Below are 5,860 nucleotides of genomic sequence, written 5' to 3'. Positions count from 1 at the left end.
TCAGGCCCGGGGAGCCAAGAGCCCTTTATAGCCTGAAACCTGCCCTGGCACCGCCCACTGGGCGGTTGCAACAAGGGCCTGCAACTAGGGGAGTCTCTAGGAGCTGAGAGGGCATTCGTCCCAGGACCCCAGGGCCAGGGCCCCACACACAAGAATCTGGGATTCAGCCTCTTCCCACCAAGGCAACTGTATGTCCTGGCATGTGTACGAGACTCTGTGTGTGTGTGTGTGTGTGTGTGTGTGGGCATGCGCTCGTGCTTAAACGTCCATTCAAAGACCTCAGATCTCATTCCCTCATCCTCTTTCTCTGGCAGTAACAGTTTTTGAAAGGATGGGGAGAGCAGTGTGTTTCTGCTCAGTTTATCAAATTACACTCAGTGACAAAGGACTGAAGTGCATTTTCTTGAAAGCTTGACAATTGGGATCCAGGAAGAAAAAAGAGGCATGACAGAGAACCCAGAGCTTTTGTCGAAGGTAAAACACGGATATGAAAAGCGGGGGGTGTGGTTGGGTGGCTTTCAGTGAATTTGTCTTCATGTTGCTTGGTGTTAAAAACTGCTTCCCCCTACCCTCCACACAATCTACAAACATCTCACAGATCCCAGAAATCGCAAGGTTGTTGATTTTTAAAAGGAACACTGTTCATTTTTGCACAGGCTGAATCAGACAAGCTGGTGCACAGCCTCCTCCCGCAGGGCCCCAGGTTCCCTTTCCAGCCTCCCATGCCAGAGAAGCCTCCTCTGGGAGGTCACTTACCAAGGTCCAGTGCCCTCCATACTGCTCACCTCAGCCTGTCCAGCCAGCTTCTCCTGAGGGGTACAGTTGAGACAGGAATGGGGTGGGCTTCTCCCTGCCATTCAAAGTTCCGTCCTGCTCCTGAACTCCAAGGGTTGCTAGATTGAGAAGGATGGACTCTTGGGGGCAGGTTTGGGCTGGAAGCAGAGTACACAGGGGCCCTGGACTGTTTGTCTTAAAGTTTCGCATTCTTTGGGAGCAGAAGGGAAGCCAACAACCTAAGTGACCAGCCTCAGGTGCAGAAGGCTGAGAGGAAAAATATCCCCTTATCCAGAGCTTGGATACCTGAAGCAAGTCCACCCTGCCTGCTGTTCCCAGCTGGCTTTTGTTCATAATCCCACCACAGGCAGACCAGACAACTAACCAGCAGCCTCTCCCAGAGACCTCGCAGAGCAGAGCCAACCTGAGAATCTACTTGGCAGAGCTCTCCATTCCCAAGTCCAAAATGCTACCAAATCACTTCCTCTCACCTGAGGCCGAGACTCCTGCCCACTGCCTCTTAGGAGATGGAGGGGCAGAGCGAAGAGGCTGGGTGGTGGCCCGCCTGAACATCTATCTTTCTTCTCATGCCTACAGCCCAGCTCCAAGCACACAGGGGCCCTGCTACTAGAGCTTTAGCTAGTTTCTTCTCCAGACACTGGTGTGGTGGCTGGAGCATAAGAGAACAATTCCCAGTGAGACTCCCACTCCCCATCTCCACTGTTCTGACAGCCAAGGTTATTCTGGCACATGCCTGTGAAGATTTCACCTGGCCCCCACTGACTGGGCCTGACCACTCTGTCCCAAGAAGTTCCAGGGAGAACTGCTGCCTCTCTAGCACATTCTGTCCATCAGCATCCCCAGCAAAGCTCTATGCTTTCTGTCAAACCCAGCTTCAATACAAGCTCCCTGGTCTCCCACCCCCAGCAACCAGATGGCAGCTCTGATATCTGTTCTGTATGGAAAATCTGGAGCACCTCTGAGTCGCTCTTCTAATTTTCCCTCCATTGGTTTCATTCTTTCCTCACTATCCCGCTATTCCAAATTTATTAGTTCTTCATGCTTGCAAACAGGCAGAGTGGCTTAGTAGCTAAGAACAAGGGCTCTGGAGTCAGTTAGAAGTGGGCTTAAAATCTGCTCTGCCACTTACTAGCTTGAGCAATATACTTTACCTATCTAAGCCTTAGGTGCTTCTCCAGTGTGGAGAATGAGAGTTGAGGCAGGGAGACCAGTTAGGAGACTATGGTGATAACTCAGGTAATAACAATGAAAGTGATCATCATAGCACAGTAATATACACTAACACTTCTTTAGCACCTTCCTACCTGCGGGACACTTTAAAAAGCACTTCGCTGATTTCAGCTGCCCTCACAGCAACCCCAGGTGGTGGGTCGGTGGGTACTATTATCCTTGCTCTACAGAGGAAGACTCTGAGCTACTAAGTGGTTCAGTAGCTTGCCCAAGTTCATCCACCCGCACTTTTGAGGTTAAATTTAATCTCCTCTAAAATTCAAACCCATTGAATGTGGATTAGAATCTGAGCTGTTAGCTGGCATACTAAAGACTAAATGAAGCTAGTAGCAGGGATGATGAAGAGAAGTGTACAGATTTTAGAAATATTCAGAGTTAGAATTAAAAAGTGGACAGATTTGGCAAGTGATTAGGGGTGAGAGCAGGTGGTGGGGAGCGAGGCCAGGATTCCAGGCTGGGGAACTGGGTGTGTGGTGATGATATGTAGTGAGCTAGGGAACTCGGGAGAAAGAGAAGACTTGGGGAACAAGATGTTGAGTTTGGTTTGGGCCAGAGTAGGCTCCAGGTGGTGAAGGGATATGCCAATGGAACTGTCTGCTGGCTGCTGGACATAGAGGTCTGGAGTGCAGAAGACAGATCTGGGCAGGAGAGAGAGACTTGCACATCATCTGCATTCACATGCTAATGGGGGACACAGGAGTAGAGTACCTACACCGAGTGGAGAGAGCCCCAGAAACACCAGCATTGAAGACACAAAGAGAGGAGAGGAGTCTGGGAAACAGCAACCTCTTTCCTTTGCCCACACATCCTGGTTAGCCTCACTTGAAAGTGATTATTCCTTTTGTTTGTTTCCCCTTAGTACTTATTTATTTATTTTTTGAGACAGTCTTGCTCTGTCGCCCAGGTTGGGGTGCAGTGATGTGATCTTGGCCTCACTGTAACCTCTGCCTTCTGGGCTCAAGCGATTCTCCTGCCTCAGCCTCCTGAGTAGCTGGGACTACAGGCATGTGCCACCGTGCCCAGCTAATTTTCACATTTTTAGTAGATAGAGGGTTTTGCCATGTTGGCCAGGCTGTTCTCAAATCCTGACCTCAAGTGATCCACCTGCCTCAGCCTCCCAAAGTGCTGAGATTACAGGCGTGAGCCATCATGCCCAGCTGTTTCCCCTTAATACTTAGACTCTCAGGGTTATCAAGAAACTCGGAAGCTGGCAATTTCAGCCTCCACTTGAAATTTGCATTTAGAGGCTAGTGAGGACAGAAGGGCAGGTGATAGGTGAGGGAGAGGGAAGAGGATGGAGGTGCTTGGGCAAGGTCTCCACATGATAATGCTAGTTATTAAAGCACCAGCTCAGACAGCCCTGGGCTAGGTATAGCCTCTGATGCGGATGAGGCATTGCTCTGAGCAACTGTGGGGAAGCTCCCTGGCAAGACCACGAAATGGAGACCAAAGGAGTGGGGGAAAGCTGGCAAAGCTTCCTCTGCTGGGTGGATGCATACATTCTTGCTCTCACAGATGCTCCTGCCCCGCTCACAGAAATCCACAAGGTCTCTGCCCAAGACACACATGCCAGCTCCTCCCCATTCTCCATGAGCTGGTTCAGGGGCTGAGCTTCGTGGCTCTGAGACTCTAGCCTGGCAGGAGGAGGGCCACCCACCACTCTCAGGACCTTCCTACCCAGAGAAGCTTGGCTGCTATGTGAGGAACCCCACACTAGAGCACATGTGGAGAGGAAAAAGGAAGTCGTGCTGGGATGGACCTGGGCATGGGGTGGGGCAGCCTTCTCAGAAGTCCACACCGATAGGAAAAGACCCTGCATGGCCTTCTACCTGGCCCCCAGCTGTGGGATGTGGGCTTCCCCCTCTGCTCAGCCTCTGAGCTCTCCCCACCAGGACCCAGTTCCCATGGGGCCATAATCAGTCTGGGGGAGGCAAGCGTGACTATTACGGTGGAAGGGCAGCCCCAGGCTTAGAGCACTCATCAGCTGATCCCTGCAGCCCTGTTACAAGGCTTTCTCCCACCCTTCCTGTCCCTGTTTCTGCGTCTGCCTGATTGCTCTCCACCCCCACCCCAGGGTAGCTGCAGCTGGGACATTTGGGCCAGAGGCTCCTACCAGCCCACCACATAACTAAGCAACTCAACTCAGGCCAAGGACCAGAGGAGTGAGCAGAGCTCATTCAACAGTGGAATGTGGAGTTGAATGGACCTAGTTCTGTCACTTACCAGTTGTACAATCTTGGCCAAGTCACTTCACCTCTCTGAGGCGCAATTTTCTTATGAAAGTGGAGAGAATAAGTCTTGCCTTACTGGACGAGTGATAGTTGTGAGGATCATGTACAAAGATAATGCATGCCAAGCATTTGGCAGGGTGTCAGACACACAGCCAGGACAGATTCCTTGGCAAAGCCAAGGAAGCTGAAGCTGTAGGGACCCTCATGTGTACAGGCTCCTTTCAAAGCCCTAGGGTAGTAATTTTTGTTATTTTCTTAAAAAAGTTTCCTCAAATCATACAAGCCTCAGGTTCCACAAATCCAGGGACCTGAAAGGTAGTTGTTGCCTCTCTTGTCCCACCCCATTCTCAATCCCCTCAACGTGTTCCCCATCCACCGAGGGAGAGTTGCCCAGTCTGGCCAGGGAGAGTTAAAATGAGCCCAAGGCAAGGCCTCGGCCCAGATGGAAAGCTGGCGTGAAGTCACCCTTCCATGTGAAGGTTGTCCTAGGCCTGGTCTCATTCCTAAACTGAGCTTGGCGCCTACTCCTCCCCACACTCTTTGCAGCAGTCAACCCAACCCAGAAACCCATTGAAGACATGCTCTGGAACTCTCCAAAGTTGTGGCAAACTCTGGGCACTGTGTCCCGATCCTGACAGAGGCTTTGCTCCAAAAATTATGACCTCCTAGAAGAGCCAGTTCTAGGGCTGTGCTAGGCAACGTGGGGGCTCAAGAATGGGCCTTAAGGAAAACAAAGGCAACTTGGCTGCTTTCTCTATTAGCACCCGTTCCCTAAGGAGCCTTGGAGGGAGTGGAGACACAGGGCTCCCTCTTCAGTGTCTGAGAGATGGATGGGGCTGATTTTTTCCACGATTCCTCCCCATAAATCTGATTTGGCCCCTCATCTGTCTAAGCCAGTCTCCATGGAGGTGTGTGGTAGTGATGAATGGGCTGCCTGACTAATGTGACTGTGGTGGCAGGGATTGGGGAGGGGCTCTGCCCTGATGGATGGTCCTCATGAGGGGATATTGCATTAGACACCCATAATGCAATCAGCAGGGCCATTAAGATACCAATTTGTTGCTTCTCCTTACCAAGGTGGGGCAGTGGATCTGGAAGATTAAGGAGGATGTCAGGACTTTGGAGACACCTGGGGGGATTTTGAGAGGGTGCAAGATTTCCCTGTTGGGGGCTGTTACTAGGAGAATAATATGGAGCCAAAGAAAGTGTAAGCTGAAAAGTGAAAACAAGGGAAGTGAGGCCCAGAGAGGTGTGACCTGTCTAAGGTCACTTCTGGAACCAGAAGAAAGAACTGGAATTAGAACTTGAGTCTTCTGCTTTCTGTGCCAAGGTAGCCAGGGATGGAGGAGGGAATGGGTTAGGAGGGGAGAGACAACCTCATTCTGGCCTCACTGCTGCTGGAGGCCTTCCCACCCCTCAAGAGGTTTACTGAGATGGGTGACACCGATGACTGCTTCTCTTCCAAAAGAAGGTAGTCCACTGTGGGTCCCTGTGGAGGGCACCCCACAGAGGGCACCATTCCAGACTACCCACTGCTGTGCTGCCCCACCTACCCACACTTGTTCTGATCTCTGTATTTTCCTCCTGTAATTTTAAAGTAGATG

The sequence above is a fragment of the Macaca mulatta genome, chromosome 13 (genome assembly GCF_049350105.2).
Source record: "Macaca mulatta isolate MMU2019108-1 chromosome 13, T2T-MMU8v2.0, whole genome shotgun sequence".
NCBI classification, from domain to species: Eukaryota; Metazoa; Chordata; class Mammalia; order Primates; family Cercopithecidae; genus Macaca; species Macaca mulatta.
This window is presented reverse-complemented; position numbering follows the sequence as displayed.